The sequence below is a fragment of the Chlorocebus sabaeus genome, chromosome 10 (assembly GCF_047675955.1).
Source record: "Chlorocebus sabaeus isolate Y175 chromosome 10, mChlSab1.0.hap1, whole genome shotgun sequence".
In the NCBI taxonomy this organism is placed as follows: Eukaryota; Metazoa; Chordata; class Mammalia; order Primates; family Cercopithecidae; genus Chlorocebus; species Chlorocebus sabaeus.
In genome coordinates, this window is record NC_132913.1 from 48320027 (window position 1) to 48345148 (window position 25122).

General features: G+C 37.3%; 1 protein-coding gene and 1 long non-coding RNA gene across 2 annotated transcripts in view; one reads left to right on the top strand and one right to left on the bottom strand.

The window, feature by feature from the left end:
• The window catches only part of LOC140712572 (uncharacterized), a 72537-nt gene that overhangs the window by 41804 nt on the left and 5611 nt on the right, over positions 1-25122 (bottom strand). The window lies entirely within an intron of this gene.
• Positions 1920-25122, top strand: part of TANK (TRAF family member associated NFKB activator) — a 103465-nt gene continuing 80262 nt past the window's right edge. Inside the window, exon 1 of the mRNA XM_007965139.3 lies at positions 1920-2044. The gene's annotated coding sequence lies outside the window, so the exon portion shown is untranslated. The remainder of the gene's footprint in view (positions 2045-25122) is intronic.

The window sequence follows — 25122 nt, forward strand, 5'->3', positions numbered from 1 at the left end:
CTCCTGCCCTGGTCATTATACCCTAACCATTGCCAATTCTGGCTTAGTACCAGTTTGCTTCCTCCTCTGAAGGAATTTCTGCATTTTTGTCAGTCCTGGTCACATGATTTATGACTGAGAGAAAGAAAAAGGCAGGGAGCGGGGAAATACGAAAAGGAACTACTAGAGACAACAAAAATTAAAACTTCCATCTGCCTCACGTATTTTGCCTAGTCTAGAACTGGTCAGTGGCATAGGTTTTAAATTTCATGTACTCAGAATTTCTTCAAAAAGCTTCTCTAACTGTAGCTTCTCTGTCTTGGCCGTAGGACCCTCTCTCAAACAATGCCCCACCAGATTGAGGCCAACACACCCAGGAGTAGCCAGTTCTGCAGGAGGCTGGGTGTCCGCCAAGCTCAAATGCCAAAGTAAATAGAGGAGGGAGGGGGCACAGGATGAAGAGACCAAAGGGGCATTTCCCAGTCTAGATAGGAGGACTGCTTTTTTTAAAAGCTGTATTTTTAAAACCTTGCTCATTCAAAACTGTAAATTCTTAAGAAGTAAATTTGCCTTTCACTAGTGGCTATCTTACTTTTTTGTTGGTTTCTTTTGCCATATTTACAGCACTGGATAGGTTGGTTTTATTTTTCTATTGCACACAAGAGCATTTAATATTTAACATTTCATCAGTGAGATAGTTATAAAACCCATAGTTCTGAAAGAAATGTAATGCTTCATTGTATGTTAGATGAGTAAGTAGAAGCCTTTTAATCATAAGTTTATTCAGCATTTTAGATACTTTTGAAATTATTTTTTATGGAATAATTTCATCATAAGTAGCATATCTCAGGTTTATTTAACATAATTTAAGAGAGGGCAGTGTTTCAAAGTGGAAAACAAACTAGACTAAGAATCAGAAGTTCTAAATTCTAGACCTTTTAGTAACTGTTAAAGTTTAGGTAAAACCTCAGACTTCTCATCTATAGAATGCAGGAGCTGAAAAAGGAGACAGCTTAATTGACATAGTTTTTATCCAGCTTAATAACGTTATTTGCCAAGAGGGTAGTGCAGTAAAAAAAAGAAATGCACTTGGATTCAAAAGACTCAGATGTTAATCTAAGTGCTGCTTCTAACTTTACTTGTGACATTGAGCATTTACCTTCTCCTGTTTCCCTCATCTGTAATAAAAAGGAAATGAAACAGATGTTGTCTAAGGTCATTTCCAGCTCTAAAATTTTATATCAAAGAAAAATGTCTGTGGTGCACATGGTATCTTCCGTTTGCATGTAAAATGTGATGTTTTGCTCTAAGTAACCTAAGAGAAATACATGTATTTGTAAAGTATTTCCCGAGTTTGCTGGAACACACATTTATCCCACAAACAGTGAACCTTAAGTTCTCAAGGCAGAAGAGCTGTCTTAAGACCCTTGTTTGCTTCATCTCTCTTCTGAGTACCTAAGCTCAGGCTCTGCAACTGAGCTTAAACCTTATTACTACAAAGCTTCTTCCAAGTGACTTCTGTAGGCCATAAAGACAACTATAATCAAATTTGGGTTTTACCTCCTGTTTATAAATGTGCTTCTTAGGTGAAAAAGCCACTTATCAAATAAACTGAACTTTTAAATTTTCTTACATAAAATGCTTAATCCAAAAATATTTTTGTATTTACAGTTCCTGAGTTGTTGTTGTTGTTGTTGTTGTTGTTGTTGCTGTTGCTGCTGCTGCTGCTGCTGCTGCTGCTGTTAAAATGCCTTAACTATTCACACAAAGTATCTTTGCTTCAAAAGGAAGTCAGAACTACAGTCACGAGTGGTTTACAGAATATTTTCTGATAGTCTTTGCTTCATTTCAGTATCGTGCCATGATTGGCTGTTGCTAGCTACAAACAAGGAAGTCTTCAAGTTGGGGGATTTCTCAGTGGAAGTTCCCACTTCAACGAAGGGAGAGCTCTGGACAGTTTGAGCAGCATTGATAGAGCCTGTGGAAAACACTTTCCGACTGTGTAACTGTTTACATCTTTACAGAGGAATAGTCTACAAAGGAAGACTTGTAACCTGGAGAAGAGGTAATCTAATTTCAATATTTCCTACTGATTCTCAACCTAGCAAGGTGGTCTGGATGTCTTAAACTGAAGTGTTGCAGATATGTTACCCTCTTACTCTTGCTATGTGAGTAATTTATGACATGATTCAATAATGCCTTTGTAGTCAATGTCATAGTTAGAAATTTGGCCTTCAGAAAATGGCTGGATGTGGTGGGTCATGCCTATAATCCTAGCACTTTGGGAGGCCGTGGTGGGAAGATCACTTGAGCCCAGGAGTTTGAGCCTGGGCAACATAGTGAGACCCCATCTCTATTTAATTAATAAATACATAAATAATAGGGTCCCTAGCCAAGACCAAGGAAAATTTTTTTTTAATTTTCAATTTCTTTCTAACTTTTAGGATAGAATTTATGTCTCTACCTGAATGATTTTTTTTTAAGTTTATATCTGGAATGAGAGCCTTCTCCAATGAATGATTTTTATAACATAATGTTGATATTTATGTTGAAAGATATTTGACTTAAGTTGTTCATAACTTACTAGGCTGAAAAGTAAATTAAAGTAAAAGTGTATTCATACTTTTTTGGTTATATTTTTAAAAATAGATCCTGGCCTGATCCAGTGTGTCTATTCAAACATTAACTCAAGGCTGGGCGTGGTAGCTCACTCCTGTAATCCCAGCACTTTGGGAGGCTGAGGCCAGCAGATCACCTGAGGTCAGGAGATGGAGACCAGCCTGGCTAACATGATGAAACCCCGTCTCTACTGAAAATACAAAAATTGGCCAGGCGTGGTGGTGCACACCTGTAATCCCAGCCACTCAGGAGGCTAAGCCAGGAGAATCACTTGAACCCAGGAGGCAGAGGTTGCAGTGAGCTAAGACGGTGCCATTACCTAGGCAACAAGAGCAAAACTCCATCTCAAAATAATAATAATAATAATAATTAACTCAAGTTTAGTATTTTTCTCATCTCATAGAAAGCACATGATAGTGAATATTTCATTACACTAAAGTATTAATCTTATAGACAGTGCTGCATCTCCTTGGACCATTTAAACTTACGCAGTTATAGTAATCTAGTCTTATTCTATTACCAATTAGCCCTCATATTTTCACAACCAAAAATAAATATTAAATACTATGTAATATTTCATAAAGTTATTTTCTTAAGAATAATCATAGGAAAAATGACAGCTCAAAAAGATTAAAAGTCAAGAATTATTATCACTATTGTTAAATTATTGTAATAGCTGTGATATTCAAGCTTGTAAGTGGCAGAACCAGGGCTTAAATATAAATTCATATCACCTCTTTTTCCATGGCTTCCTGTTACTACTGGTCTACCTTCTTATAATATTAAAATAATATTTGAGAGATGTCATATCCCAAAGCATGGAGACTCTTATGATAGAAAAAGGAAGATGACTTGGCCATGTTCACACAGCAACCAAGTCATTTTTAGAAGCCAGGTCTTTCTTCTCACTCACCCACTCCCATCTCCTCACTCCCTCCAGGATACACTTCCACGTGCTCACAGGTGGTGCGCACTAGTGTGCCTCCAAGCAGTTAGCTTCAGAGCCAGAAGAAGATGTGGGGTTGTATACCCAGTCTAACCTGCCTGAGGTTCTGCCCGGCAGCCAACTGGGGCTCTACAGCAATGTCTAGTTACTTCTTTTAAACACTTATGACATTGAGTCATAGAGATAACTAACTAGATGATTAAAAATAAATAAAGCTCCCCTGAAAAAGTTCTGATTAGAATTTCATGAAACTTATGCACTAATTTGAGTAAAGTGATCATCCTTATAGCATAGAAACTTCCTGCCTGAATGTTCTATTAATGTGTCTCTAATGTATTAAGGCCTCAGTAGAATACATTTATCATTAAATGTGTTCCAGTATATTTTGTTTTGTCTTCTTGTGTGTGTAGTAAAGGTACTTGATAGGGATATTCTTTCCACTATATTTTCTAACTAATTATTGCTGGCTTCTTAATTTCACAATTTTATCTTTCATCTAGCAATTTTATTGATCCCTCATTTTTCCTAAATTACTTTAGGTAACTCACATGTGACGCCTAGACAGAAAAAAATATAATCATGTATTATCCCTTTTTTTCCTCACCACATTGGCCAGAATTTCTGGAACAGTGTTTAATAACAGAGAAGAAAGCAGTCAACCTTGTCTTGTTTCTGATCTCAGTGGGAATTTCCCTAGTGGTTAACATTAAGAATGAGGTTGGCTGTTGGTTTGAGATAAGTACATTTATCATAAAAACCAAATAATTGCCAAGCACCTTGTTTACTATAGGCTTACTTACATAAAAACAAAATGGAGACTTCATGTTAAACTATACTCAATGTCTTTTTGGTATCATTAGAGACAACTGTATGGTTTTTCTACTTCAAACTGTGTAGTAGTTGCTGTTACACAAGACAGTCGTTGCATTTTTAAAAACTCCATGTCATCAAAAATCATGATATTAAAATGATTGCTTTGGTAATAAAGGTAGATTTATAGTTATAAGCTATGTTTTGTTGTTGCTCCAATTAAAATAATAAGTTGGTAGTTCAAAATAAACCAACCAAACCTACACATTTCCTCTTTTTCTCTTCAATCCACATGCTTAGACACCTCTTCTCTATTATTTTGGCTTCACAATTCTGTTCACAACTCAAACTAACAGAAGAAGAATGAAAACAATGTGACATAAGCCAAGGAACCCTATCCAGGCAGAGCAACCAAATAAACAAAGCAGCTGTTCCTACGCTTTATGCAAAAAGCCTTCTTCCTATTATGACAGTGCTAGCTGCAGACCACAGTTCAGTTACAACTGTGGTAAGCAAAATGTGTGTCCAAATTGATTAATTTTATATCCAACTTATATTAAGAAAATGTATGCTAAAGAGAAATGTTTGAAATTTGCTGAGAATTTTTAATATTCATATTCACAACTAGAAGTTTAGTGTGTATTTTTGTTTTTATATTCATAAGTCTGTAAAAATTAGTCTGTATTTTTATTTTCTAGAACATATCACTGATAGGTTTCAGTATTAAACTGAGACTAGTTTAATAAAGTAAAATGATAAAAATACCAAAATTTCTGAAGAAAATTCAATAGGAGTTATCTGTTCCTTGAAATGTTTAAAGAAGAAATCCATAATACTGTTGGGCCTTGGCATCCCCTTTTGAAAATAATTCTTTAAATGCTATTACAATGTCTTCTGTTGTTATTGATCTATTTGGGGTTTATGCTATTTTTCATGCAGCTTAGTTTATTTGCTTTTGCTTAGCAATGATTCTTTTTAAAAATTTTTCAAATATATTGGCATACATGGTATTATCTTGAACGTTTTAAAATCATCTCCATAACTATGTGGATAACCCTTTTTCATGATGCATTTTGTCCATTTGTTTTCTGTCTCTTTTTTTTTCTGATTGGATGTCACAGAACTAATCTCTTGAATCTATTCCTTCTATGGTTAGCTCTTTGTAAAATTGTTTTTGCTTTATCGTTATTAATATTTTCTCAATGCCTTTTTAAGACTATTTTACTTTTCTAAGTTTGTGAGTAGAATTCTTAGTTAATTTCTTGTTATTCTTTCTTCTTTTATAATGAAAATATTTAAGGCTACGAGTTTTTTAGTACTATTTTAACATCTTACAACTTTTGATATACTGCTTTCACATTTCACTGTCTTACAGTTTTTAATTGAAGTTTTATTTCCTCTTTGATCAGATTTATTTAGGATAGTGAAGGGTTTTTTTAGTGAATAGTCTTTTTAAAACCATTTTAGATTTAGAGAAAATTTGAGTGAACACTACAGATAATTCACATATACCACCCTTTCTACCCCCACTACTCACAGCATCCCTTATTATTAACAACTTGCATTAGTATGGTACATTTGTTTCAATTTATGAACCAATATGGGTACATTATTATTAACTCAAGTCCATAGTTTATTCAGGTTTTCTTATTTTTTCCCTTTTTAAAACTGAGGTGAAATTCATATAACACAAAACTAATCATTTTTAAATGAACAATTCAGTGGCATTCAGTACACTGACAATGTTATGTAACCACCACCTCTATTTAGTTTCAAAACATTTTTACCACCCCAAAAGGAAACAGTGTACTATTAAGCAATTGTTCGCATTTCTCACTCCCCTCAGCCCCTGGCAACCACAAATCCACATTCTGTCTCTGGATGTATCTATTCTGAATATTTCATATAAGTGAAACCAGACAGTGTGACTTTCTTTTTTTTACTATTATTTTACTTTAAGTTCTGGGATACAAATGCAGAACATGTAGGTTTGTTACATATGTATACATGTGCCCTGGTAGTTTGTTGCACCTACCAACCTGTCATCTAGGTTTTAAGCCCCACATGCATTAGCTATTTATCCCTCCTTCCTCTCGCCCCTCAACCCTGACTAGCCCCAGTGTATGTTGTTCCCCTCCTTGTGTCCATGTGTTCTCACTGTTCAACTCACACTCACAAGTGAGAACACGTGATGTTTGGTTTTCTGTTCCTGTGTTAATGTGCTGAGGATGATGGCTTCGAGCTTCATCCATGTCCCTGCAAAGGATATGATCTCATTCTTTTTATGGCTGCATAGTATTCCAGGTGTGTATGTACCACATTTTCTTTATTCTGTCTATTACTGATGGGCATTTGGATTGGTTCCATGTCTTTGCTATTGTAAATAGTGCTGCACTAAACATACGTGTGCATGTGTCTTTATAGTAGAATGATGTATATTCCTTTGGGTATATAACCATTAATAGGATTGCTGGATCAAATGGTATTTCTGGTTCTAGATCCTTGAGGAATCGCCACACTCTCTTCCACAATAGTTGAACTAATTTACATTTCCACCAACAGTGTAAAAAGTTCCTATTTCTCCAAAGCCTCGTCGGCATCTATTGTTTCTTGTTTTTAATAATCGCCTTTCCGACTGGCATGAGATGGTATCTCATTTTGGTTTTGATTTGCATTTCTCTAATGATCAATGATGTTGAGCTTTTTTCCATGTGTTTGTTGGCTGCATAAATGTCTTCTTTTGAGAAGTGTCTGTTCATATCCTTTGCCCACTCTTTGATGGGGTTGTTTTTTTCTTGTAAATTTGTTTAAGTTCCTTGTAGATTCTGGATATTATACCTTTTTCAGATGGATAGATTGCAAAAATTTTCTCCCATTCTGTAGGTTGATGCTCACTCTAATGATAGTTTCTTTTGCTGTGCAGAAACTCTTTAGTTTAATTAGATCCCATTTGTCAATTTCGGCTTTTGTTGCAGTTGCTTTTGGCATTTTCATCTTGAAGTCTTTGCCCATGCCTATGTCCTGAATGGTCTTACCTAGGGTTTCTTCCAGGAATTTTATGGTTTTAGGTCTTATGTTTAAGTATTTAATCCATCTTGAGTTAATTTTTGTATAAGGTGTAAGGATGGGGTCCAGTTTCAGTTTTCTGCATATGGCTAGTCACTTTTCCCGACACCATTTATTAAATGGGAAATCCTTTCCCCATTGCTTGTTTTTGTCTGGTTTGTCAAAGATCAGATGGTTGTAAATGTGTGGTGTTATTTCTGAGGTCTCTGTTCTGCTCCATCGGTCTATATGTCTGTTTTTGTACCAGCACCATGCTGTTTTGGTTACTGTAGCCTTATAGTATATTTTGAAGTCAGGTAGCATGATGCCTCAAGCTTTGTTCTTTTTGCTTAGAATTGTTTTGGCTATATGGGCTCTTTTGGGGTTTTCATATGAAATATAAAGTAGTTTTTTCTAATTCTGTGAAAAATGTCAGTGGTAGTTTGATGGAAATAGCATTGAATCTATAAATTACTTTAGGCAGTATGGCCATTTTCTTGATGTTGATTCTTCCTATCCATGAGCATGGAATGTTTTTCCATTTGTTTGTATCCTCTCTTATTTCCTTGAGCAGTAGTTTGTAGTTCTCTTTGAAGAGGTCCTTCATGTCTCTGGTTAACTGTATTCCTAGGTATTTTATTCTTTTTGTAGCAATTGTGAATGAGAGTTCATTCATGATTTTGCTCTCTGTTTGTCTATTATTGGTGTATAGGAATGCTTGTGATTTTTGCACACTGATTTTGTATCCTGAGACTTTGCTGAAGTTGTTTATTAGCTTATGGAGTTTTGGGGCTGAGATTATGGGGTTTTCTAAATATAGACTCATATCATCTGTAAACAGAGACAATTTGATTTCTTCTCTTCCTATTTGAATAGGCTTTATTTCTTTCTCTTGTCTTATTGCCCTGGTCAGAACTTCGAATACTATGTTGAATAGGAGTGGTGAGAGAGGGCATCCTTGTCTTGTGATGGTTTTCAAAGGAAATGCTTACAGCTTTTGCCCATTTCGCATGATATTGGCTGTGGATTTGTCATAAATAGCTCTTATTATTTTGAGCTATGTTCCACCAATGCCCAGTTTCTTGAGAGTTTTTAACATGAAGGGATGTTGAATTTTATTGAAGGCCTATTCTGCTTCTATTGAGATAATCACATGGTTTTTGTCATTGGTTCTATTTATGTGATGGATTGCATTTATTGATTTGTGTATGTTGAACCAACCTTGTGTCCCAGGGATGAAGCCGATTTGATCTTGGTGGATAAGCTTTTTGATGTGCTGTTGGATTCGGTTTTCCAGTACTTTATTGAGGATCTTTGCATTAATGTTCATCAGAGACATTGGCCTGAAGTTTCTTTTTTTGTTGTGTCTCTGCCAGGTTTTGGTATCAGGATGCTGCTGGCCTCATAAAATGAGTTAGGGAGGAGTCCCTCCTTTTCAATTGTTTGAATAGTTTCAGAAGGAATGGTACAAGCTCCTCTTTGTACCTCTGGTAGAATTCATCTATGAATCCATCTGGTCCTGGGCTTTTTTTGGTTGGTAGGGTATTAATTACTGCCCCAATTTCAGAACTTGTTATTGGTCTATCAAGTATCAACTTCTTTCTGGTTTAGTCTTGGGAGGGTGTATGTGTCCAGGAATTTATCCATTTCTTCTAGATTTTCTAGCTTATTTGCATAGAGGTATTTATAGTAATTGCTGATAATAGTTTGTATTTCTGTGAGGTCAGAGGTGATATTCCCTTTATCAATTTTTATTGTGTCTATTTGAGTCTTCTCTCATTTCTTTTTTATTAGTCTAGCTAGCCATCTATTTTGTTAATTTTTTCAAAAAACCAGCTCCTGGATTCATTGAGTTTTTGAAGGGTTTTTTGGTGTCTCTATCTTCAGTTCTGCTCTGAACTTAGTTATCTCTTGTCTTCTCCTAGGTTTTGGATTTGTTTGCTCTTGCTTCTCTAGCTCTTTTAATTGTGATGTTAGGGTGTCAATTTGAGTTCTAGCTTTCTAATGTGGGCATTTAGTGCTATAAACTTCCCTCTTAACACTGCTTTAGCTGTGTCCCAGAGATTCTGGTACATCTTCTCGTTGTTCTCATTGGTTTCAAATAACTTCTTGATTTCTGCCTTAATTTCATTATTTACCTAGGAGTCATTCAGGAGCACGTTGTTCAATGTCCATGTAGTTGTGTGATTTTGAGTGAGTTTCTTAATCCTGATTTCTAATTTGATTGCACTCTGGTCTGAGAGACTTATAATTTCAGTTCTTTTGCATTTGCTGAGGAATGTTTTACTTCCAATTATGTGGTCTATTTTAGAATAAGTGCCATGTGGCACTAAGAAGAATGTCTATTCTGTTGATTTGGGGTGGAGAGTTTTGTACATGTCTGTTAGGTCCACTTGATCCAGAGCTGAGTTCAAATCCTGAATATCCTTGTTAATTTTCTGTCTCGTTGATCTAATATTGACAGTGGGGTATTAAAGTCTCCCAGTATTATTGTGTGGGAGTCTAAGTCTCTTTGCAGGTGTCCAAGAACTTGTTTTATGAATCTGGTTGCTCCTGTATCAATTTTTGGTCTCATTGATCTGTCTAATATTGACAGTGGGGTGTTAAAGTGTCCCACTATTATTGTGTGGGAGTCTAAATCTCTTTGTAAGTCTCTAAGAACTTGCTTTATGAATCTGGATGCTCCTGTATTAGGTGCATATATATTTAGGATAGGTAGCTCTTCTTGTTGCATTGATCCCTTTACCATTATGCAATGCCCTTCTTTGTCTTTTTTGATCTTTGTTGGTTTAATTTCTGTTTTGTTAGGGACTAGGATTGCAACCCCTGCTTCTTCTTTTTTTTTTTTTTTTCTTTCCTTTTGCTTGGTAAATATTCCTCCGTCCCTTTATTTTGAGCCTATGTGTGTCTTTGCATGTGAGATAGGTCTCCCTAATACAGCACAGTGATGAATCTTGACTCTTTATCCAATTTGCCAGTCTGTGTCTTTTAATTGGGGCATTTAGCCCATTTACATCTAAGGTTAATAATGTTATATGTGAATTTGATCCTGTCATCATGATGCTATCTGGTTATTTTGCACACTAGTTGATGCAGTTTTTTCATAGTGTCATTGGTCTTTGTTGATGTTTATATTTTGGTGTTTTTGCAGTGGCTGATACCAGTTTTTCCTTTCCATAGTTGGTGCTTCCTTCAGGAGCTCTTGCAAGACAGGCCAGGTAGTGATGAAATCCCTCAGCATTTGGTGGTCTGGAAAGAATTTTATTTCTCCTTCTCTTATAAAGTTTAGTTTGGCTGGATATGAAATTTTGGGCTGAAAATTCTTTTCTTTAAAATATTGGCCCCCACTCTCTTCTGGCTAATAGAGTTTCTGCTGAGAGGTCCACTGTTAGTCTGATGGGCTTCCTTTTGTAGGTTACCTGGCCTTACTCCCCGGCTGCCCTTAACATTTTTTTCCTTCATTTCAACCTTGGAGAATCTGATGATTGTGTCTTGGAGTTGATCTTCTAGTAGAGTATCTTAGTGGTGTTCTCTGTATTTCCTGAATTTGAATGTTGGCGTGTCTTGCTAGGTTGGGGAAGTTCTCCTGGATAATATCCTGAAGTGTGTTTTCCAACTTGGTTCCATTCTCCCTATCTTTTTCCGGTACTCCAATCAATCGTAGGTTAGGTCTTTTTACATAGTCTCATATTTCTCAGAGGTTTTGTTCGTTCCTTTTCATTCTTTGTTCTCTAATCTTGTCTTCATGCCTGATTTCAGCAAGATGATCTTCAAACTCTGATATCCTTTGTTCTGCTTGGTCGATTCAGCTATTGATACTTGTATATGCTTCACAAAGTTTCGTGGTGTGTTTTTCAGCTCCATCAGGTAATTTGTATTCCTCTCTAAACTGGTTATTCTATTTAGCAGCTCCTATAGCCTTTTATCAAGATTCTTAGCTTCTTTGCATTGGGTTAGAACATGCTCCTTTAGCTCAGTGGAGTTTATTACCCACCTTCTGAAGCCTACTTCTGTCAATTTGTCCATCTCATCCTCTGTCCATTTCTGCGCCCTTGCTAGAAAGGTGTTGCGATCATTTGGAGGAGAAGAGGCATTCTGACCTTTTGGGTTTTCAGAGATTTTTGTTCTTTCTCATCTTCACGAGTTTGTCTAGTTTCGATATTTGAGGCTGCTGACCCTTGGATGGGGTTTTTGTGGGGGATTTTTTTGTTGATGCTGTTGTTGTTGCTGTCTGTTTGTTTGTTTGTTTTTCTTTCAGAGGTCAAGTCCCTCTTCTGTAGGGCTGCTGCAGTTTGCTGGGGATTCACTACAGGCCTTATTCATCTGGTGTTTGTTCTTGCGCCTGGAGGCGTCACTTGAGGAGGCTGGAGAACAGAAAAGATGGGTGCCTGCTTCTTCCTCTGGGATCTCTGACCTCGAGGGGCATCAACCCGATGGCAGTAGGAATGCTCCTACATAGGGTGTCTGACAACCCCTGTTGGAGGGTCTCACCCAGTTGGGTGGCATGGGGAGCAAGACCTGTTTAATGAAACACTTTGTCCCTTGGTGGAGGGGGTGTGCTTTGCTGGGAGGGGAACCCACGCATCTGGGCTGCCTAGATTCCTCAGAATTAGCAGGAGGAAAGACTAAGTCTGCTGGTCCATGGAGACTGCAGCCACCCCTCCCACTAGGGGCTTAGCCCCAGGGAGATCAGAGTTCTGTCCCTGAATCCCTGGTTGGAGTTGTTGGAGTTCCTGCAGGGAAGCCCCGCCCAGTGAGGAGGGATGGGTCAGGGTCAGGCCTGAAGAGGGTCTGGCTGCAGTTTGCCACAGCTGGTATGTTGGGGTGTGGGAGATACCACTTGGGACCAAGCCATCCAGCCTCCCTGGCTCCAGCAGAGGAAAAGTGCAGCCTGGAGCTATAGAGATGGCTGTCGCCCTTCCCCAACCCTGGGAACTTAGTGTGTTAGGTGGCTATCAGTTCCAGTATTGGCTACCACCTCTCCCCCAAGGAGCTCAGACAGCTGAGACAGCAGACAGCTGCAGCTGTGGTGCTGACCGCCCCCTGCCCCCGGGAACTTAGCAGGCTTAAGCAGATTCTAGCTGAGCGGCTGTTGAGAATCTGTGCGACTCCGTGGTTGGGACCCTAGGCCCTGGTGGTGTGGGTTCACTAGTGGCATCTTCTGATCTGTGGGTTGCACAGTTCCATGAAAAAAGCACAGTTTCCCAGGTTGGGTAGCACACTCACTCACTGCCTCCCTTGCCTATGGGCTGGGGGCTTCCCTGCCCCATGTGGCTCTCAGGTGGGCCACTGCACCATAATTGTCTTCCTTCTTCTCTGAGGGTCACACCAGCTGCCTGGTCAGTTCTGATGACAGAACCCAGATACCTCGGTTGCCAGTGAAGGATTTGCATGCTGTTATAGTTCTTTTTGATGGGAGCCTCCAATTGCTGCTGCTTCTAGTCGGCCATCTTGGCCTCACCTGTGACTTTCCTAAACTGGCATTTTTTACTTAGCACAATGGTTTTGAGTTTCATCCATGTTGTAGCGTGTATCAGTACTTCATTTCTTTTTATGGCTGAATAATATTGTATTATATGTATATACCACAAATTATTTATCCATTCGTCTGTTGATGGATAGGGTATTTGGTCTGTCTTCACTTTTGGACTATTGTAAATAATGCTGTTATGAACATGTATTTACATGTATTTGTTTCAGTACCTGTTTTCAGTTCTTTTGGGTATATACCTGGCAGTGGAATTCTGGGGTCATATGGTAATTCTATGTTTAGTATTTTAAGGAACTGGCAAATTATTTTCCATAGTGGTTGAACTATTTTACACTCCACCCAGCAATGTATAAGACTTCCAATTTCTCCACATCCTCCTCCACACTTGTTATTTTCTATTTGGGTTCTTATTACAGCCATCCTAGTGAATGTGAAGTGGTAATTCATTGTAGTTCTGATTTGCATTTCCCTAAAGACTAATAATGTCAAGCATTTTTTCATGTGTTTGTTGACCATGTGTAGATCCTCTTTAGAAAAATGTCTATTCAAGTCAGTTGCCCATGTTTTAATTGGCTTGTTTGTCTTTTTGTTGTTGGTCATAAGAGTTTTTTTTATATATTCTAGATTCTAGGCCCTTATCAGATATGTGATTTGCTAATATTTTCTCCCTTTCTATAGACTGGCTTTTCAGTGTCTTGACATCTTTCAATGTATAAAAGTTTTAAAAATTTTTTATTAAGTCAAATTTATTTGTGTTCTTGTTTGTTATTTTTGTCTCATATCTAAAATCCATTGTCAAATCCAAGGTCATGATGACTTACCCATTTGTGTTTGTCTAAGAGTGCTATTATGGTTTTATCTCTTATATTTAGGTGATTGATCAATTGGGAGTTAATTTTTGTGTGTCGTGTGAGGTAGGGGTCCACCTTTTTTCTTTTGCATGTGGTTATTAGTTGTCCCAGCATCATTTGTTGGAGAGACTATTTTTTCTCCATTAAATGGTCTTGGCACCCTTATAAGGGTTTATTTTTGGACTCTCAGTTCTATTCTTTTGGTCCATGTGTGTATCTTTATGCTAGTGCCAGGCTGTTTTGATTACTATAGCTTTGTAGTAAGTGTTGAAATTGGGAAGTGTGAGTCTTCCAACTTTGTTTTTCCTTTGCAATATTCTTCTGGCTACACTTGCAATTTAATATGAATTTGAGAATCAGTTTTTCCATTTCCACAAAAAAAAAAAAAATAGGCCATTGAAATTTCAATAGCAATTGCATTGAATCTGGAGATCAATTTGTGGAGTATTGCCATCTTAATAATATTAAGTCTTCCAATCCATGGACATGGGATGTCTTTCTACTTACTTACATCTTCTATAATTTCTTTCAGAAATGTTTTGTAGTTTTCAGTCTATAACTATTTTATCTCTTTGGTTAAGTTTATTCCTAGGCATTTTATTTTTTTGGATTCCACTGTAAATAGAATTTTCTTAATTTCGTTTGAAGAGGGTTCATTGGCAATGTATAGAAACAACTGATTTTTGAGTGTTTATATTATACCCTGTAACTTTGCTAAATTCATTTATTAGCTCTAGTAGCTTTCTTGTGAATACTTTGGGAATTTTCATATATCGGATAAAATAATCTAAGGATAGAAATAGTTTTACCTCTTCCTTTCCAATTTGGATGGCTTTTATTTCTTTTTCTTGTCTAATTGCAGTGGCTACTATTTCCTGGACACCGTTAAATATCAGTGGTGAAAGAAAGTGTCCTTGTCTTGTTCCTAATCCTAGGCAGAAAGCTTTCAGTATTTCACCATCTGATATGTTGTTACCTGTGGATTTTTCATAAATGCTCTTTATTACGGTAAGGAAGTTCCCTTCTAATCCTAGTTTTCTGAGGAATCATGAAAGGGTGTTGGTTTTTTTCAAATGCCTTTTTGCATCAGTGGAGATAATCATGTGGGGTTTTTTTGTTTTTGTTTTTTTTCATTTTTCTATGATGTGCATTGCCTGGAATGATTTTCTTATGTTGAACCACCCTTGCGTTACAGTGATGAATCACACTTGATCATGGTGTATAATACACTTAATAGGCTGTTGGATTTATTTTGCTAGTATTTTGTGGAGAATTTTTGCATCTATATTCACAAGGAATATTGGTTTTTAGCTTTCTTTTTTTATCACATCTTTGTCTGGCTTTGGTATAAAGGTAATGCTAGCCCCATAGAATGAGTTAGTAAGTATCCTTTCCACCCCTGTTTTTTATCTAGCGGTTTGAGAATTTAGTGTTATTTAAGTGCATGGTAGAATTCACCAGTGAAGCCATCTGGTCCTGATGGCTTCTTAGTGGGGAGATTTTTGGTTATTGATTCAATCTCTGTATTATTATAAGTCTCTTCAGATTTCCTATTTCCTCTTTACTTAGATTTACTAGTCTGTGTGTTTTTAGGAATTTGTACAGTTCATCTAGGTTATCTAATTTGTTGATCAACTGTTCCATAACCTAATATTTATAATACTTTGTATTTCTATTTGGTTGTCAGTAATATCCTCACTTTCATTTTTGATTTTAGTTATTTCTTCTTCCTCTTTTTCTAATCCATTTAGATAAAGTTTTGTCAATTTTATTGATCTTTTCCAAGAACCAACTTTTAGTTTCATTGATTATCTTGACTGTGTTTCTATTCTCTACTTCATTTATCTCTGCTCTAATCTTAAGTTTCATCCTTGCTAGCTTTAGATTTAGTTTGTTCTTCCTTTTCCAGTTCCTTGAGGTATAAAAGTTAGATTATTCATTTCAAATCTTCCTTTTTTCTTTTTTTTTAGATGGAGTCTCACTCCAATCTCTGCCTCTCAGGTTCAAGTGATTCTCCTGCCTCAGCCTCCCAGTCAGGATAATAGGCACATGCATACCACCACACCCAGCTAATTTTTGTATGTTTAGTAGAGCCGAGGTTTCACCATTTTGGCCAGGCTGATCTCAAACTCCTGACCTCAAGTGATCTGCTTGTCTCGACCTCCCAAAGTCCTGGGATTACAGGCATGAGCCAGCATGCCAGGCTCTCAGATCTTTTTTAATATGAACATTTACGGCTATTATTTTCCCTCTGAGCACTGTTTTCACTACATCCCATATATTTTGATACGTTGCAATTTTGTTTTTATTCTTCTCCAAGTAAATCTAATTTTCCTATGATTTATCCTTGTGACTCACTGGTTGTATAAGAATGTGTTGCTTAATTTGCACATATTTGTAAATTTTTTAATTTTCCTTGTATTAACTTCTAGTTTCATTCCATTTTGGTTGGAGAAGATACTTTGTATGATTTCAATCTTTTTAAATATATTAAGACTTTTTGTGGCCTAACATTTGGTCTATCCTAGGGAAGATTCCATATCCACTTGAGAAGAATGTATATTCAGCTTTTTTTGGGTGGAATGTATATTCAGCTTTTGTTATGCTAGGTCTAGTTGGTTTATGCTGTTTTTCAAGTTGTCTATTTTCTTTTGGATCATCTGTTTTTCTATTTACTATGAAAAGTGGCATAATGTAGTCTCCGGTGACTATTGTAGTACTGTCTATTTCTCCCTTCAAGTCTGTCAATGTCTCTTTCATACATTTTTGGGTCCTGTTGTTTGATGGATATATGTGTATAATTGCTATATCTTCTTGATGAATTATCTTTTTGTCAATATATAATATCCTTCTTTGTCTCCTGTAACAGTTTTTTACTTAAAGTCTATTTTCTCTAATATTGGTATAGCCACACAATCTCTCTTGTGGTTACTATTTGCATGAAAAAATCTTTTTCCATAATTTCACTTTAATCTATTGGTCTTTGCATCTAAAGTAAGTCCTTTGCAGATAGCATATGGTTTGATCATTTGATCACGTTGTATTATCCATTCTGCCAAGCTCTGCCTCTTGACTGAAGAGGTTAATACATCTACATTTAAAGTAATCACTGACATGGAAGGTCTTACTTCTGCCATTTTGCTATTTGATTTCTGTATGTTCTATACCATTTCTCTGTTTCTCACTTCCTCCAATACTGTCTTATTTTGTATTTAGCTTATTATTAGTGATATACCATTTTATTCCCTTTTCATTTTCTTTTGTGATTTTTAAAAAATATTTTCTTAGTCATTGCCATGTGAATTACAATTAACAACCTATATTTATAACAACTTAATTTTAACTGATACCAACTTAGTTTCAGTAACATACAAAAACTCTACTACTTAGCAGCTTAATCACCCCTTACATGTTGTTGTTACAAATTATATATTTATAAGTTGTGTGCCAGATTTATAATTATTTTTAAGCATTTGTCTTTTAAATCATATAGGAAATAAAAAGAGGAGTTACAAACCAAAATACAATTATCCTAGCTTTAATATATTTACCTATGTAGTTGTCTTTACTGAAGTTCTTTATTTCTTTGTATGGCCTCAAATTATCTTCTAGTAGTCAGCCTGAAGAGCTCCTTTTATCATTTCTTTAGGGTAAGTCTACTAACAACAAGCTCCTTTGGCTTTCGTTTATCTCAAAATGTCTTAATTTTCTTCTTTTTTTTATACTTTATGTTCTAGGGTACATGTGCACAACGTGCAGGTTTGTTACATATGTATGCATGTGCCATGTTGGTGTGCTGCACCCATTAACTCATCATTTACATTAGGTATATCTCCTAATGCTATCCCTCCCCCCTCCTCCTACCCCACAATAGGCCCTGCTGTGTGATGTTCCCCTTCCTATGTCCAAGTGATCTCATTGTTCAATTCCCACCTATAAGTGAGAACATACGGTGTTTGGTTTTTTGTCCTTGTGATAGTTTGCTGAAAATGTTGGTTTCCAGCTGCACCCATGTCCCTACAAAGGACACGAACTAATCCTTTTTTATGGCTGCATAGTATTCCATGGTGTATATGTGCCACATTTTCTTAATCCAGTCTGTCATTGATGGATATTTGGGTTGATTCCAAGTCTTTGCTATTGTGAATAGTGCCGCAATAAACATACATGTGCATGTGTCTTTATAGCAGCATGATTTACAATCCTTTGGATATATATCCAGTAATGGGATGGCTGGGTCAAATGGTATTTCTTGTTCTAGATCCTTGAGGAATTGCCACACTGTTTTCCACAATGGTTGAACTAGTTTACAGTCCCACCAACAGTGTAAAAGTGTTCCTATTTCTCCACATCCTCTCAGCACCTGTTGTTTCCTGACTTTTTAATGATTGCCATTCTAACTGGTGTGAGATGGTATCTCATTGTGGTTTTGATTTGTATTTCTCTGATGGTGAGTGATGATAAGCATTTTTTCACGTGTCTGTTGGCTGCATAAATCTCTTCTTTTGAGAAGTGTCTGTTCATATCCTTTGCCCACTTTTTGATGGGGTTGTTTGTTTATTTCTTGTAAATTTGTTTGAGTTCTTTGTAGGTTCTGGATATTAGCCTTTTGTCAGATGAGTAGATAGCAAAAATTTTCTCCCATTCTGTAGGTTGCCTGTTCACTCTGATGGCAGTTTCTTTTGCTGTGCAGAAGCTCTTTAGTTTAATTAGATCCCATTTGTCAAGTTTGGCTTTTGTTGCCGTTGCTTTTGGTGTTTTAGACATAAAGTCCTTGCCCATGCCTATGTCCTGAATGATATTGCCTAGGTTTTCCTCTAGGGTTTTTATGGTTTTAGGTCTAACATTTAAGTCTCTAATCCATCTTGAATTAATTTTTGCATAAGGTGTAAGGAAGGGATCCAGTCTCAGCTTTCTACTTACAGCTAGTCAGTTTTCCCAGCACTATTTATTAAATAGGCAATCCTTTCCCGATTTCTTCTTTTTGTCAGGTTTGTCAAAGATCAGATGGTTGTAGATGTGTGGTATTATTTCTGAGGACTCTGTTCTGTTCCATTGGTCTATATCTCTGTTTTGGTACCAGTACCATGCTGTTTTGGTTACTGTAGCCTTCTAGTATAGTTTGCAGTCAGGTAGCGTGATGCCTCCAGCTTTGTTCATTTGGATTAGGACTGTCTTGGCTATGTGGGCTCTTTTTTGGTTCCATATGAACTTTAAAGTAGTTTTTTCCAATTCTGTGAAGAAAGTCATTGGTAGCTTAATGGGGATGGCATTGAATCTATAAATTACCTTGGGCAGTATGGCCATTTTCACAATATTGATTCTTCCTATCCATGAGCATGGAATGTTCTTCCATTTGTTTGTGTCCTCTTTTATTTCACTGAGCAGTGGTTTGTAGTTCTCCTTGAAGAGGTCCTTCACATCCCTTGTAAGTTGGATTCCTAGGTATTTTATTCTCTTTGAAGCAATTGTGAATGGGAATTCATTCATGATTTGGCTCTCTGTTTGTCTGTTATTGGTGTATAAGAATGTTTGTGACTTCTGCACATTGATTTTGTATCCTGAGACTTTGCTGAAGTTGCTTATCAGCTTAAGGAGATTTTGGGTTGAGATGATGGGGTTTTCTAAATATACAATTATGTCACCTGCAAACAGGGACAATTTGACTTCTTCTTTTCCTAATTGAATACCTTTGGATTTATTTCTCTTGCCTGATTGCCCTGGCCAGAACTTCCAACACTGTGTTGAATAGGAGTGGTGAGAGAGGGCATCCCTGTCTTGTGCCGTTTTCAAAGGGAATGCTTCCGGTGTTTGCCCACTCAGTATGATATTGGCTGTAGGTCTGTCATAAATAGCTCTTATTATTTTGAGATACGTTCCATCAATACCAAATTTATTGAGAGTTTTTAGCATGAAGGGCTGTTGAATTTTGTCAAAGGCCTTTTCTGCATCTATTGAGATAATCATGTGGTTTTTGTCTTTGGTTCTGTTTTTATGCTGGATTACATTTATTGATTTGTGTATGTTGCCCAGTCTTGCTTCCCAGGGATGAAGCCCACTTGATCATGGTGGATAAGCTTTTTGATGTGCCACTGGATCTGGTTTGCCAGTATTTTATTGAGGATTTTTGCCTCGATGTTCATCAGGGATATTGGTCTAAAATTCTCTTTTTTTGTTGTGTCTCTGCCAGGCTTTGGTATCAGGATGATGTTGGCCTCAAAAAATGAGGATTCCCTCTTTTTCTACTGACTGGAATAGTTTCAGGAGGAATGGTACCAGTTCCTCCTTGTACCTCTGGTAGAATTTGGCTGTGAATCCGTCTAGTCCTGTATTTTTTTGTTGTGGGTAGGCTATTAATTATTGCCTCAATTTCAGAGCCTGCTATTGGTCTATTCAGGGATTCAACCTCTTCCTGGTTGGTTTAGTCTTGGGAGAGTGTATGTGTCCAGGAATTTATCCATTTCTTCTCGGTTTTCTAGTTTATTTGCATAGAGGTGTTTATAGTATTCTTGGATGGTACTTTGTATTTCTGAGGGGTCAGTGGTTATATCCCCTTTATCATTTTTTATTGCATCTATTTGATTCTTCTCTCTTTTCTTCTTATTAGTCTTGCTAGCAGTCTATCAATTTTGTTGATCTTTTCAAAAAACCAGCTCCTGGATTCATTGATTTTTTGAAGGGTTTTGTGTGTCTCTATCTTCTTCAGTTCTGCTCTGATCTTAGTTATTTCTTGCCTTCTGCTAGTTTTTGAATGTGTTTGCTCTTGCCTCTCTAGTTCTTTTCATTGTGATGTTAGGGTGTCAATTTTAGATCTTTCCTGCTTTCTCTTGTGGGCATTTAGTGCTATAAATTTCCCACTACACACTGCTTTAAATGTGTCCCAGAGATTCTGGTATGTTGTATCTTTGTTCTCATTGGTTTCAAAGAACATCTTTATTTCTGCCTTCATTTTGTTATGTACCCAGTAGTCATTCAGTAGCAGGTTGTTCAGTTTCCATGTAGTTGAGTGATTTTGATTGAGTTTCTTAGTCCTGAGTTCTAGTTTGATTGCACTGTGGTCTGAGAGACAGTTTGTTATAATTTCTGTTCTTGTACATTTGCTGAGGAGTGCTTTACTTCCAACTATGTGGTCAATTTTGGAATAAGTGCGATGTGGTGCTGAGAAGAATGTATATTCTGTTGATTTGGGGTGGAGAGTTCTGTGGATGTTTATTAGGTCCGCTTGGTGCAGAGTTGAGTTCAATTCCTGGATATCCTTGTTAACTTTCTGTCTCGTTGATCTGTCTAATGTTGGCAGTGGGGTGTTAAAATCTCCCACTATTATTGTGTGGGAGTCTAAGTCGCTTTGTAAGTCTCTGAGGACTTGCTTTATGAATCTGAGTGCTCCTGTATTGGATGCATATATATTTAGGACAGTTAGCTCTTCTTGTTGAATTGATCCCTTTACCATTATGTAACGGCCTTCTTTGTCTCTTTTGATCTCTGTTGGTTTAAAGTCTGTTTTATCAGAGACTAGGATTGCAACCCCTGCCTTTTTTTGTTTTCCATTTGCTTGGAAGATCTTCCTCCATCCCTTTATTTTGAGCCTATGTGTGTCTTTCCATGTTTAGTGCTTCCTTCAGGATCTCTTGTAGGGCAGGCCTGGTGGTGACAAAATCTCTCAGCATTTGCTTGTCTGTAAAGGATTTTATTTCTCTTTCACTGATGAAACTTAGTTTGGCTGGATATGAAATTCTGGGTTGAAAATTCTTTTCTTTAAGAATGTTGAATATTGGCCCCCACTCTCTTCTGGCTTGGAGAGTTTCTGCTGAGAGATCTGCTGTTAGTCTGATGGGCTTCCCTTTGTGGGTAACTCGACCTTTCTCTCTGGCTGCCCTTAACATTTTTTCCTTCATTTCAACTTTGGTGAATCTGACAATTATGTGTCTTGGAGTTGCTCATCTCGAAGAGTATCTTTGTGGTGTTCTCTGTATTTCCTGAATTTGAATGTTGGCCTGCCTTGCTAGGTTGGGGAAGTTCTCCTGGATAATATCCTGCAGAGTGTTTTCCAACTTGGTTCCATTCTCATTGTCACTTTCAGGTACACCAGTCAGACGTAGATTCGGTCTTTTCACATAATCCCATATTTCTTGGAGGCTTTGTTCATTTCTTTTTACTCTTTTTTCTCTAAACTTCTCGCTTCATTTCATTCATTTGATCTTCAATCACTGATACTCTTTCTTCCAGTTGATTGAATTGATTACTGAAGCTTGTGCATTTGTCACATAGTTCTCGTGTCATGTTTTTCATCTCTGTCAGGTCGTTTATGGACTTCCCTGCATTGGTTATTCTTGTTATCCATTCATCAAATCTTTTTCAAGGTTTTTAGTTTCTTTGCACTGAGTTCATAGTTCCTCCTTTAGCTCTGAGAAGTTTGATCGACTGAAGCCTTCTTCTCTCAACTCGTCAAAGTCATTCTCTGTCCAGCTTTGTTCCATTGCTGGCGAGGAGCTGTGTTCCTTTGGAGGGGCAGAGGCACTCTGATTTTTTGAATTTCCAGCCTTTCTGCACTGCTTTTTCCCCATCTTTGTTGTTTTGTCTACCTTTGGTCTTTGATGATGGTGATGTACAGAAGGGGTTTCGGTGTGGATGTCCTCTCTGTTTGTTAGTTTTCCTTCTGACAGTCAGGACCCTCAGCTGCAGGTCTGTTGGAGTTTGCTTGAGGTCCACTCCAGACCCTGTTTGCCTGGGTATCAGCAGCAAAGGCTGCAGAAGAGAGGATACTGCTGAACAGGAAGTGTTTCTGTCTGTTTGTTGCTCTGGAAGCTTCGTCTCAGAGGTGTACCCAGTTGTGTGAGGTGTGAGGTGTCAGTCTGCCCCTAGTGGGGGATGTCTCCCAGTTAGGCTACTCGGGGGTCAGGGACCCACTTGAGCAGGCAGTCTGTCTGTTCTCAGATCTCAACCTCCGTGCTGGGAGAATCACTAATCTCTTCAAAGCTCAGTTGGAAATGCAGAAATCACCTGCCTTCTGTGTTGCTCACGCTGGGAGCTAGAGGCTGGAGCTGTTCCTATTCGGCCATGTTGGGCACCCCCTTCTTCTTTATTTTTGAAGGATAGTCTTGCCATTTATAGAATTGTTGGTTTACACTTTTTTTCTAGCACTTTATATACGTCATTCTACTATTTTCTGGCCTTCATAGTTTCAAAGCAAAATTGGCTGTTAATCTTATTGATGATTCCTTGCACATAATGTGTCACTTGTTTCTTGCTGTTTTCAATATTATCTCTTCATCCTCAGTTCAAAAACTACCTCAAAAGTTGAGAGTATCTGTACAATGAAATAATATATGAACAGCACCTGACCTGCAGAAGGACCTCAATAAATACTGGGTAATATAAATGATTCCTGTTATTTAGTGGGTGATTCTACATGCATTTGATTTTTAATTTAAATAATTAGCCATAATTATCACTTAAAATATCTTTAAAAAATTCACACTGAGAAGGTCTAGATGTTGGACTTACTAGCAAAAGACTTTCAGTCAATTGTGTTAAATATGCCCAAATAACTAAAGGATAATTTGATTATAATGTGCTTCATTGTGGATTTCTTTGAGTTCATTCTACTTAGAGTTCATTGAGCAACTTGAATAAGCTGGTTCAGACTTTTAGCAAATTGGGAAGTTTTCAGCCATTATTTCTTGAAATATTTTTTCTGCTTCATGTCTCTCATTTTTCTTTCAAGACTCCCACAATGTATATTAGGTAAGCTTGATGTTAATTATCTTATCACATTCTCTGACTCTTTTTTCTGCTTGCTGAAATCTGCTATTAAACCCCTATAATTAATTTTATATTTGTTATTGTACCATTCAGCTCCAGAATTTCTATTTGGTTCTGTTTTATAATTTATATCACTTTTCTATATTCTCCTTTTGTTCATAAATCATTTTCCTGACTTCTTTTAGTTCTTTGTCCATGGTTTTCTTTAGCTCTTTGGGCATATTTAAGGCAACCGATTGAAAGTCTTTTGTAGTAAGTCCAATATATAGACCTTCTCAGTATGAACTTTTAAAGACATTTTAAGAGATAATTGTGACTTTTTATTTAAATTAAAAATCAGGCTGGGTGTGATCCCAGTTCACACCTGTAATCTCAGCACTTTGGGAAGCAGAGGCAGGTGGATTTCTTGAGCTCAGGAGTTCAATACCAGCCTGGGCAACATGGCGAAACCCTGTCTCTACAAAAAATACAAAAATTAGCCAGGCATGATGGTGCACGTCTGTAGTCCCAGCTACTCAGGAACATAAGATGGGAGAATCACATGAGCCCAGGAAGTCAAGGCTGCAGTGAGCCAAGATCATGCACTGCACTCCAGCCTGGGTGACAGAGCAAGACCCTGTCTCAAAAAAAAAAAAAAAAAAAAAAAAAAAAAATCAACTGCATATAGAACCACCTACTAAGTTACAGGAATTTTCTATATTACCCAATATTTACTGCAGTCCTCCTGTACGCCAGGTCTTGTTCATATATTATTTTGTTGGACAAGTACACTCGACCTTTGACAAGAGAAGAAACTGAGGCACAGGATTAGTAAAGTCATATGATTAGTAAATGGCAATACCAACATATGAACAAGGCAACTTTAACACAGAATTCTCACTTATAATCATCATGCTTTAGCTTCTCTCAGCTGTAGTTTGCCTTTGTGGGGGCAATGATAACCTAGGACTCTGCCTAGTGAGTGTAAGTTTCCTTAACATCAGTCATAATGGCCACCCTAAGGTTAAAAACATCCAAATATGTATCTTGAAATTTCAAGCATAATGCACGTCATAAAGAGGAAAGGACACGGTGAAATAGAAGCCCACAGCTGAGCCCACAGTCACCCCAGAAAGGAAATCAAGTGTGGCCTAGCTTAGAATCAGATCTTCCAGTAGAGGACTCAACAGACCAGGTAAAATATGAGCAAAACATGTTCTAGGCTGAGGAAAGCAGCAAATACCTGAAAAGGACAAAAAAGTGATCACTTAAGGTATTAAAAGAAGCCCAAAATCCCCAGGAAGAAGCAGGACATAAGTCTGGAGAGTTAGGAAGATGCCTCATTCCAGGATTAAGAGTTTGGATTTTATCCTAAAGGTGAGGGGTAGACATTTAACGGTTGTAGGTGGTAAAGAAACATAACAACATAGAATCTGACAAGGGAGAAAGTAAGGCAAACAATTAGGAGGCTAGCATGGTAACTATGAGTTGATGGTGGCTTGAACAAGGGGTAGGAATGGAGATAGATAGTGGCAATAGGGACATAGAGTGTAAGCATGCAAGAAATACTGCAGAGGAGTACTCACATGATGTATCTGATTGGGTGACTGATTGAATGTTGGGAATTAAGATGTTTAAAT